Genomic DNA, 11,843 nt, shown 5'->3' on the forward strand with positions numbered 1-11,843 from the left:
GCCCAATGTCAGAAAAATTGGTGCAGGGTTATATTTTGATTTTCTTCTAAAGGGAACTGCCAATAACATTTTTATTACTTGGAAGAATTGGATGAAATTTTCAGGAGTCATTGCCCCATCAGAGGAGATAATGTCTGCCAAATTTCAGAATGATAGCCTCGGGGGGGGGGGGGTGCAAGGGTGGCCTTGACATTTTGAGGTCTCCAAAACAGGACATACTTATCTCCCTATTTTTCTTGTGGACCTTTGCTTGGAAAATTACAGACAGACTAGAGTTGTCCCTAAGTAAGAAACCAGCAAAGTTTCAGAAGGGTAGGTGCAGCAGTTCATGTGGAAGGGGAGTTTTCCAATTTGGGGGAGGGAGTAATTTGCTTTCCCTTCCATTCACCCCTTCCCCAATAGTTTTTGAGTAAGTTTGTATGAAAATGCACAGGTCATTAGAAGTGTCCCCCAGGCAAGAAACCTGCAAAGTTGCTGAAAGATATACATGCATGCAAATTTAGAATTGCTAGAATTAATTTACATTTCACCAATGTTAGCAGCAGGGGGATATAGGTGGCACAGTGCTATTGCACACATATCATGCTTGTGGGTTTCCCGTGGGCATCTGGTTGGCTGCTGTGTGAACAGAATGCTGGACTAGATGGACCTTGGTCTGATGCAGCACCACTCTTCTTATGTTCTTAAATAGAGAGTGCCTCTGAGTGTATGCAGAATGCTTTTCTTTTACCACTGAGCACTTACATTCTCCCCCTAGCAATTCTGTTCCCCTCCATGCAACGATCCCTCCTCATCCTACTATCCTCCAGCAACTCCTCATAAAAACAGATGTCTTGTTTAATGCAGCTCTCCTCAACCTCCTCCTTGTTATGCATAGGGTTGTATGGACCCCACCTACCTGGGTCTGCTGGGGGGTCTGCAGGAGGGGGAAGTGATCCAGTCCTCCCCTCCCGGAATCCTCCCCGGCCGCTGCCGGACTTCCGACCGCAGCTGGTCTGCAGATGCAAATGGCGTCCAGCATAGCGGATGCCATTTGCGTGCCTCCCTTTGGCTGTGATAGGCTACATAAAGATTTACATAGCCTATCACAGCAAAAAGGGAGGCACGCAAATGGTGTAGCGGATGCCATTTGCGTCCTTCCCTTTTTGCCGTGATAGGCTACGTAAATCTTTACGTAGCCTATCACGGCCAAAGGGAGGCACGCAAATGGCATCTGCTACGCCATTTGCATGCCTCCCTTGGCTGTGATAGACTACGTAAAGATTTGCATAGCCTATCACGGCAAAAAGGGAAGGACGCAAATGGCGTCTACTATGCCAGATGCCATTTTGCATCCGCACGGGGCAGCGGATGGAGCCGGCTGGAGCCGGAGCCGGCAGTGCCAGCCTGCCAGGTAGGATCCAGCCGGGTCGGACTTCGTGGGGTGGCGGGGTGGGGTGGTCCATTCCACCACGGACTCCAGGGGGGCCGGATTCTTAGAGTCCATGGCGGAATTCTCAGCCATCCCTAGTTATGCACAAGCTGTCATTGTATCTCCTCTCCACAACTTCATTTGTGCCAAGACTTCACCAGGATTCAGCCAATGAGTCTATTTTCAAAACGAGGATTAAGTTATGGAGAAGCTCTGAACATGTACCGAGCGCCTTTCACTCACTATTGAAGCTAGAGTTCATGCAAAATTAAAAATACACACACAAATGACAAAACATGCATAGGACTGAGCTGAAAGTGTAGTCAATTCATTAGACGGAATTGGACAGGCACTGTATTAAGCTTCCAGTACCATGCTCACAACTCAGGACTTATTTCTGAGTAAACATGCAGAACATCAGGGTGCAAACCTCCCTGCAAAAGTAACTTCTGCTGGAATACTATGCCCACTTCCTTGAGGGCAAGCCTCATTAAACATAATGGGGCTTCTGAGTAGGCATACATAGGGCTGTATAAATTAGCAGTATTTATCTCTGCCCCACCCACTTAAAAACAAACCAAGGACTCCTATTTTTTTTTTATTTTAAAAGTCTGTTTATTCTGTTCAGAGGAACGTAGGAAGCTGCCTTGTACTGAGTCAGAACCTGAGTCCATCTAGCCTGGTATTGTTGACACTGACTGGCAGCAGCAGCTCTCCAGAGTTTCAGGCAGGATTCCTTTCTAGCCCTGCCTGGAGATGGTGGGGATTGAACCTGGGACCTTCTGCGTGCCAAGCGTGTGCTCTGCCACTGCACTACAGCCCTTCCTATTGCTGGATGATGGCAACTGACAAACAGAACAGCCCCAGATTTGTTTCTCTGCAACCACGTGAACGCACTTTTCTCAAAGACTTGAGAGAGAAGGAGAAAAACCAACCTTCTTGTCTGTTTGTATAAAGTCAAATACAGTTCAGAATTTCGCTGGCCCACCAAAGAGAATTCTCTTTAAGGATTCCCCAAGATATGCTCTGGGTGTAATAAAGAAGAGAAAGAAAGAACAGGATAGGGGAAGGAAGAAGAAAAGAAGAATGGTGATTGGGAATGCACAGGGGCCGGGGGGGTGGGGGTAGAGAGAATTCCTGAAGCCAAATAGAGAGGTAGTACTTCAGAGGAATTTAGGGGGCTGTGGAAGGTTTGTAAAGATTGCACATACTTACATTAACTTTATGAGGTGAGGCAGCTGAGGGCTTTTTCTAGCTTAATTTTTCTAATAATTTGAGTCCTACAGCTATTTCAGAGAAATTAAAGTGGAGGGGGGAAAGAAGTTTGTGAAGGCTGATTAGAACTAGGGATGGACGGAACACTTACCTTCTGTTCCGTTCTGTTTCCGCTGGGGCGGGGAGGTGCTCTGTCCCCCCCCCCGGAATCCTTGACAGGGGGGAGGCGCTCTGTCCCTCCCCCCTGGAATCCTGCCCGCAGCCGGACATCTGGCCGCTGGGCAGCCTGCAGGGACACAAATGGCGGTGGCCATAGCTGCCGCCATTTGCGTCCCTGTATTTAGCCGTGATAGGCTACGTAAGTATTTACGTAGCCTATCACGTCTGGGTAGGTTAAAAAAAAAAAAAGCGTACACAAATGGCGGTGGCCGTAGCTGCCGCCATTTGCGTATGCTTTTTTTTTTTTTAACCTACCCAGACATGATAGGCTATGTAAGTCTTTATGCAGCCTATCACATCAATGTAAAAAAAACAGACCAGACTGTAAATGGTGGCCGCCTCTGCAGCCACCGCCGCAGCCACTGCCGTCCAGAAGATCCGCCCCAGGTAAGCTTCGTCCCAGGGGGATCTGCGGAGGCACAGAGGGGTGGCAGACTGTTCCACCACTGTTTTCGGGGGGCCGAATGCCAGTGCATTTGGCCTCACTGAAATCCGTGGCGGAATTCTCCACTATCCCTAATTAGAGCCTTTTCTGTACTGAAGCTACTACTGCAGAAGCCAGAGGTTCCAGTTTGGGGCAGTAAAATCAGATGCTGTGTGAAATACCAGTATTTCACATGGAGCTCTTTCTTCCCGTCCTTCTCCCTCTGCAAAATTTCATTGCAAGCAAGCTCCCAACACTGGGCATGTAAGAGCAGAAAAGTAGGGGGAGAGAGGTTTTTTGCACCTAAAAAAACCCCCAACACCAGAGATTAGGGATAGTGACCTCCTAATGGTCACCTTAAACACCTTCTGATTAAGATCTCTAATCCCCTGTGTGGCTTGACAGGTTTTACTTTTTTTTAGTCTTTGAGAAAAGGAAAGCCACTGGACCTAACTGTCTGAAATTTGGCAGGTTCAATCCGCTCCATGGGGGGCTGCCAGGTCCCTAAATTCCATGCAGTTATGTAGAAGAACGAAAAAATTATAGCTCTTTGCTTTGACAGATTTTCTTGAAAATAGCTAATTTTAGCAGTGACTAGCACAAGAACCAGTGGACCTAACTGCCTGAAATTGGGCAGGTTTAATCACATCCATGGGGGCTACAAGGTCTCCAAATTTCATGTATTTATCATACAAAAAAAGTTATGGCCATTTCCGTTTTCCAATGCAAGTCAATGGGAAAATGTAAAAAAAATAGCAATTAGGACAGCTCAAAAGTGTCCAGGTGGGCCCTCCCCAGTGATTCTCCTGGGAAATTGAAAATGCATGTGATTCCTTTTGAATGATGCATCAAAGTGTACTTGCAATTACATTATAAATGGAAGATATGAATGTTTGCATTTCTTAATTATGCAGTCATTCCAATGAAGCAATAAGTGACTGGTATGGGGAAGAAATATATCTTCTGTTATAAAGGAGTTATATTCTATTAGCTGGATGGCAATTGATTCTGTAATGAAAATTACGAAAACTGGAAAGTGATATTGTACTCCTTATCCTCTAGGTGGTGCTGTGGGGATTTAAAACCTCTGAATTTTTGCTAAGTATATTTAATGCTAGGTATCCTGCCCAGCTGATTACTAGAAGAACTTAAGTTCACTTCAGTTTTATTGCATTGACAACCAGTCATTTGCAAAACAGAGAACCAGTCTATAAAGCTAAAACATAACTGACTAAAATACAGCCACTGGTTACATCAGAAAAACAACAAGCCTTAAAATTTAATATTTAAAACCTAAGGCCAAACCATCTTGGCTTGTTTTACACTGAAGTAAACAAAACTTAGGGGTTTGAATTCAAAGCCCCTTGTCTCACTTTCAGAGTGGAGTTAATATTTTTTGCCATTCTAAAAGCAGCATAATAATCTGATCCATTTAATAACATAAGCCCCTTATCCCATGATGTTTCCAACCTCTTCTTCAGGAATGGAAAAATATATTTGAGTCTCAAGTCATCATATTTAGCACACTCTAGCAGAAAGTGAATTTGATCTTCTATTGTCTTGCAACCAGATGGACATAGCCAATCCCGAAGAACTTAAGTAAGCAATTTTGCCGCAGAAAGATTTTAAAAGGCTCTTCCATATGTGTGTGTGTGTGTGTGTGTGTGTGTGCATCTTTTTATCAGACCCAGCTTTTTACCAGACCCATTTTTTTCACACTTTTTGTCACCAATTGACATTGCAAAAACAAGAATTAGTCTTGTGCCCTTTTTAAAGACTAACAGATTTGTTGTGGGGGAGTAAGCTTTGGTAGGCTGTTGCTCATTTCATTAGATGCACTAGGTGTTATCCTCAATTGGAGAGGGATATACACCTGAGTAGAGAGTCTCATGTGGCGCAGAGTGGTAGGCGGCAGTATTGCAACCGAAATTCTCCCCACGACCCGAGTTCAATCCCAGCGGAAGCGGGGTCCCAGGTAGCCGGCTCAGGTCGACTCAGCCCTCCATCCTTCCGAGGTCGGTCAAATGAGTACCCAGCTTGCTGGGGGAAAGGTAGTCACGACTGGGGAAGGCAATGGCAAACCACCCCGCTATAGTTTGCCATGAAAATGCCAGCGCAAGCGGCGTCCCTCTAGGACTCAGCAATGACTCGGTGCTTGCACAGGAGGAACCTTCCCTTTCCTATACACCTGAGTATATCAGAAACACTGCAAACAATGGAGGCAAACGGCCAAGAAATGCAAGAGCTACAGTCTCAGATACTTCTAAGCAAAGCTTGAATGGTGTATAAGCTAGCATATTTTTATTTATTTATGTATTTATTGCATTTCAAAACTGCTCAATAACATGTTCTCTGGGTGGATATTCACAACAGCCAAAATGAATAATAACACAATTTTCCTGACTTTATGCTAATGTAACACCTGTAGTGGAAGAAATAACGAGAACTTGATTAAGCCCTAAACAAACAGAATCAAACTTGCAGGTAAATTTTGATAAAGCAATTTCATGCAAGAAGGGACTCACTGTGAAGTTTTTGTATTGAATAAAGTTGGCTTTGAGGATACTGCTAACAGGAGAGTCTGGCGGCTCCAGAGATTCCATCCTGGGTTTTAGTTACAACCAGCCAGAAGCCTAAAGGTGCTGGACCCATCTTGGGGGTAGGGTTCAGCACCTTGGATAGCTCCTTTAGGCTTCTGGCTGGTTGTAGCTAAAACCCAAAATAGAATCTCCACCCTGCCAAAACTGGGGCCATCAGCCGCCCCTGACTGCTATGGTGCACTGGGAGAATGAAATGTTCTCCCACTGATTTTATTTCTGAATGCTGCCATTTTTTCTTTGACAGATTTGTGACTATTCTATTGCATAGAGACTGGCCTGTTTATCCGATGGTCTGGGTACAGCAAAAGCCAATCTCTTTCCGTCTGCGAGAGGCTTTTGCTCCAGCGGAACGTTTTCTGCTGGCTGAATGGGGAAGATGATCTTCATTGATTCCAGCCCCCCCCTCCAGTTGCAGTCCCCTGTGTCTCCCCAAAATCTGCTCTGGAGGGTTGGGGGTGGAGGAGGTGGTGTTGAGAGAGAGGAGAGTCAGTGAAAATTGCCTCCCCCCTCCCTTTTCTGCCAGCAGGAGCATTCTGAGTAGAACTCTGCTTGGGGACGCTTCTGGTAGCAGAAGAAAGACTCTGGATCCAACCCTGTGTAGGCAGCAGAAAGGCATTTTTACCAGCTGACAGAGCACACTGAGCGATGAGCAGGAAAATTTGTCCCTGAAAGTAGGGTTGATATTTTTAGATCCTAGTACTGTTATTTTAATGAATGAATTTGTATCCTATCTTTCCAACCAAAAATGGCCTTCCTACCATAACGCTGCCTGAGTGGACAGGGACAGACTTGGCACTTGGCTTTGTTACAGGGTTATTTTTATACACATGAGTTTCGCACAGAGTCATATGGTTCTACCCAATGGTGGCTCTGTGCAAGGAGAAATGCCTGATTTTTACCCCCCTCCCCTTCTAGAGAATCCACCAGTGCTCAGGAGAAGCCTTGTGTGTGTGTGTGGGGGGGAGAAATGGCAAAAATCAGCTGTCCTGTCCTATGTGAATGGAGGTGCTTACATATCAGTGCCAAACTTGCCATTTCCAGCGCGCTAACCATGTTAGTGAGCGATTCTAAGCTCCTGAGGGGCTCTTGGATACTGCAGACCTTCCTCCACAGAGGCGGGGAGAGAGATCTGTCGCTCTGTGTGGTGATGGTGGAAAGCTGTGTCAGTGTCGCTGTCGTTCACCCCGCAGGGGTGGCTCTGAAAATGGGGCATCTTAGGGGCACGTTAGAGGAGGCTGTAAATCAAGAGTAACTGAACACCTCCTCATTACCTGGGCACCTTCCCCACAAGGCCCTAACCGTATGGCCAGTTTTGGAGCTGGCGTAGTTCACTCTCTCCCATTGACTGCAGTAGGAGGGAAAGAAGGGGGAAAGAGCAGCAGAGAAGAGGTGAGGGAAAGCAGCCCCTGCTCTTTACTGGCCTGGCTGTGGTGTGACATCAGGGCTTTGAATGTGGCAGGAAATCCACCATGGAATCCCACCCCTTGCCCCATTAGGATTGTTCTGTTAGACTTTAAATCAGGTGGGGAACCTCAGGCCTAGAGGCCAAATCCAGCCCTCTTCAGGGCCCAATCTGGCTCTCTGGGCTTCCACAGATAGCTGTGCTCCATTTTCCTTGACCACCAAGTTTTCCACCATGGTTTTCCAGATTTAGTATATGTCTTCCCCCCCCCCCTTCTAAAAAGTTGAAATGCCTCTCTGACAGCCTAGTTACTGACAGTAAGAGCTTTCTGCTGGCGGTTTTGGTATTGAACCCCGCTGGATGTATTGCATGGAAAGGGGGCTTCAGGAAAGGCCCTGGTGGATTTCATGGCACAGGCCACATAGGCTGTGCTGGTTGCTCTTGCTAACCAAGTAGACCAACTACCAGGAGGATGGACTGTGGCTCCTTGTACATCCGAACTGTATGAATTGGGTCTGCTCCATGAATATGGGCTTTTCTGCATGAAGCTTTCAACCTGCCACTTTACTGAGGCATCTGCTTCCAGATTCTTTGCAGGATTAAGGTTGGGTCCTTTACATGTTGTTTTTTTCCTGGAGTTTTTCTTTCTTTGCCTTTCTATATGTTCCATTATGCAACCACTAGGTGGCACTGTGGTATAGCAGAATTGCGCACATGAGATTTCTATGGCGTTATAGAGGCCATTCAGGAAAAAAATACCACACTTTCCCTGTTAAGAAAAAAAAACACCATGATAATGGTCACAAAGCATGGGAGAGGTTCTGGAGGAGGAGGATGTCATGTAAAGAACTTGCAAACTACCGTGAGTGAGCAATCACAAGCACACAATAAAAGTCTCATCTAGAAAGGCTCTATATCTGGCCTCTGCAAAAGCAGGACATGCCCTTCACCCAGGTAGACAATCTGTGATACTCCATATGTTTAGCTATAACTCCCATCAGCCCCAGCCAGCATGGTCAATGGTAAGGGATTATGGGAGTTGTAGTTCAAAACATCTGGAGGGCCCCAGTTTGCTCACCACAGCCCTATACTGTTGCAGGATACTCACTTATTGCAGCTACTTCATCAATGTCCTTATCAGCCTAGCCTCTGTGCTAGCGATTTTCAGCAGTGACCCTAGTGAAAGAAAAGCACTCCCACTGGGGTTCTGTTAAAAGGAAAATAAATGCCTGCATGCGATTGATTAAGCCCATATAAATTGAGACTTAGACTCATAACTATAGATTGGATTCCCTTTAGTCCTGCTGGGAATGTAACAGCTTTATTTGAATTTTATGACTCTAGTTAAGGATACCTTCATCAGTTTTACTCAGCTGACAGTATGCATGATATTAAGGCATAGGGAGAGCTTCCCAACAGGGCTGGAGAGCCTGATAGTGATTCTCTAAAGCTGATGGTTGGGATAAAAGCCACTGAGTTTATTCTCCAAAGCAACCTTGGAAAATCCTGATTTAGAGCAGTCACTCAGTACCAAAAGATGGTGCAGAAGATGAGCTGTACTTCTTCTGCCCTTCAGTAGCCCATCTACCCAAATATCTTGAGCAGGGTTGGGAACCTGAGGCTGTCCAGATGTTGGCCTCCAACTCCCATCATTGTTGGCCATTGGCCATGCTGCCTGGGGCTGATTGGAGCTGGAGTCCAGCAGCATCTGGAGGGCTGCAGGTTCATCTACAGCTCTAAGCCTCCCTCCAAACTCTAGAAGGAAACCTTCCGTCTTTCTGGGACCACAGCAAGATGAGGACTTCACACGCCACCTTGAATGTCTATAAATGCATCTTCACAATGGCTGTGCCAGTCTCCATGAAATCCCTTCATTAATTACTTGCACTAAGCAGGTGGTTGCACTGGTACGTCTCACGGAGCCATGTGAATTCAGAGACTGTGGTGCACAAAAGCATTCAACTGATGAACAGAAGAAGGGTGAACATCTACCAGATTACCACACCTCCGTCTTGCCCTGTGATCACAGCCGTGACAACCTGGTCTCTAGAAGAGATCTCTTTGTGCTGATCAAGGGCTAATTTATCATAGAATCATAGAATAGTAGGGTTGGAAGGGGCCTACAAGGCCATCGAGTCCAACCCCCTGCTCAATGCAGGAATCCAAGTCAGAGCATCCCTGACAGATGGCTGTCCAGCCTCGTCTTAAAGGCCTCCAGTGTGGGAGAGCCCACCACCTCCCTAGGGAATTGGTTCCATTGTCGTATTGCTCTAACAGTCAAGAAGTTTTTCCTGATGTTCAGCCGGAATCTGGCTTCCTGTAACTTGAGCCCATTATTCCGTGTCCTGCACTCTGGGATGATCGAGAAGAGATCCTGGCCTTCTTCTCTGTGACAACCTTTCAAGTACTTGAAGAGTGCCATCATATCTCCCCTCAGTCTTCTCTTCTCAAGGCTAAACATGCCCAGTTCTTTCAGTCTCTCTTCATGGGGCTTTGTTTCCAGTCCTCTGATCATCTTTGTTGCCCTCCTCTGAACCCTCTCCAGTTTGTCTGCATCCTTCTTAAAGTGTGGTGCCCAGAACTGGACACAGTACTCCAGATGAGGCCTAACCAGTGCTGAGTAGAGGGGGGCTAGTACTTCCCAGGATTTGGAAGCTATGCTTCTATGAATGCAGCCCAAAACAGCATTTGCCTTTTTTGCAGCCACATCACATTGTTGGCTCATATTCAGCTTGTGATCGACAACAATTCTTCCAAGATCCTTCTCGCTTGTAGTGTGGTTGAGTATCCCCCATCTTGTAACTGTGCATTTGGTTTCTTTTTCCTAGGTGCAGAACTTGGCATTTATCCCTATTAAATGTCATTCTGTTGTTTTCAGCCCAGCGCTCCAGTCTATCCAGAATCCAGATCACTTTGACTTGTGTTTCTGTCTTCCAAAGTATGAGCTATCCCGCCCAATTTTGTGTCATCTGCAAATGTGATCAGCATTCCCTGCACCTCCTCCTCCAAGTCATTAATAAAAATGTTGAAGAGCACTGGGCCCAGGACTGAGCCCTGCGGTACCCCGCTTGTTACCTCTCCCCAGTTTGAGAGCTGACACATAAAATTATTTTTGGCTTCTTCAAATGCAGAAAGTGCTCTAAGTATGTTATAAGTTCCTTATTTCACATAGCAAAGGCCAACTCCCTATTCATAGCAGAGACTGTTTCCTTCCTTCCAGGTAAGCCATTGTTTGCTTTACCACTGTGTCTATTAATAAAAGTCTTTGAAAACAGGCAGTAAAGGGGAATGACATAGTCCTTGAGAAATGAAACACTACTGGAAAGGAAGGATGGCGTATCCTGTTTAGATGTAGTGTCCAAAATAAGAAATTTGGATTTTAAGATACAGGAACGTAAAAGAGCAGTAGTTTGAAAGCATTAATCAGGGGTTGGATCCAGGTTTATGCTGGATCAACTGCACTGACAGAAGTGGAGTTCCCCACTCCCTCCTTCCCACAGCAGCCCCTCCAGCCCCCTGAAAATGCTGCATAGGGAGTCAGGAAACCCTGCTGAATGGGGTGAGCTGTGATGTCAGGAACAGGGGGGGATCCCCAAAAATCAGACGGAGGGCCATTCGATGAGCAAAGCCCTCGCAGAAGGCCCCTCCCCTTTGCGGAAGGCAGATCTTGGACCCAACCCAACGGTTTTATCATGTGTCAAAGATAAGTGAGATGTCCTCAACATTCTTGTGCCTGCCAGTTCACATATGCCACACAGATGTAACATGACTACAAGAACTGTTACATTTATTTTAAATGTGGCAAAACGAAAAAAGGACCATATGCTGCCTTCCTCCAACCCTTCCCCCTGCTACTCTTACTAGTTGTTTCAGTTTCACTAACCACTATAGTGACACATGGACACACTAATCGGTGGCCCCTTAGGAAAGCAGAGGGGGTCTTTGGGAGTGGGGCCAAAGCAGAGAAATATGTAATTCCACAGTTGGCTCCTGGTTGCTTTGCCAAGGGCAGGGAGACCTCGAAATGTCCCTGAACATTAAAATGCCAGACATTGGGGGTTGGGGCTGATCCGTACATTGCTTTTTGAGGTAGTAGCATCCTATTTAAGCACATATATGTGACTTTTTCTCAATGAGCTCACAATAGATAGCAAAGCGAGTTAAAATAGTAGCTTATAACAATTCACGTAGATGTGAAATTCCCATGGATTCACAGATGAATATAGAAGGTTACCATGTTGGGCAAGGCACTTCAAAACAATTTCAGGAACTATCGCTTCAAAGCAGAAGAAAGACACCATAGATCAAAAGAACAGTTAAATCTTAAAGGCTTTCTTAACCTGATTTACACCTGCTATTTAATATATAACTATAAACACACAGTGGTGCAGTGGTAAATTTTGAAGTGCAAGTGCTCATCGTGACAAATCCCCATGGACACATCCCCAAGGAGAGTCCAAAAATGCAGACAGTTCTGTTGAATTGCAGGCATATCAACAAACCAGTTCTAGCAGTTTTCATCTCCACCCTGAGCAAGTCTAGTTTTGTAAAGCTAATGGGTCTTAATTGCCC

The sequence above is a fragment of the Heloderma suspectum genome, chromosome 1 (genome assembly GCF_057233095.1).
Source record: "Heloderma suspectum isolate Gila_16-S chromosome 1, 16-S_ref, whole genome shotgun sequence".
Taxonomy (NCBI): domain Eukaryota; kingdom Metazoa; phylum Chordata; class Lepidosauria; order Squamata; family Helodermatidae; genus Heloderma; species Heloderma suspectum.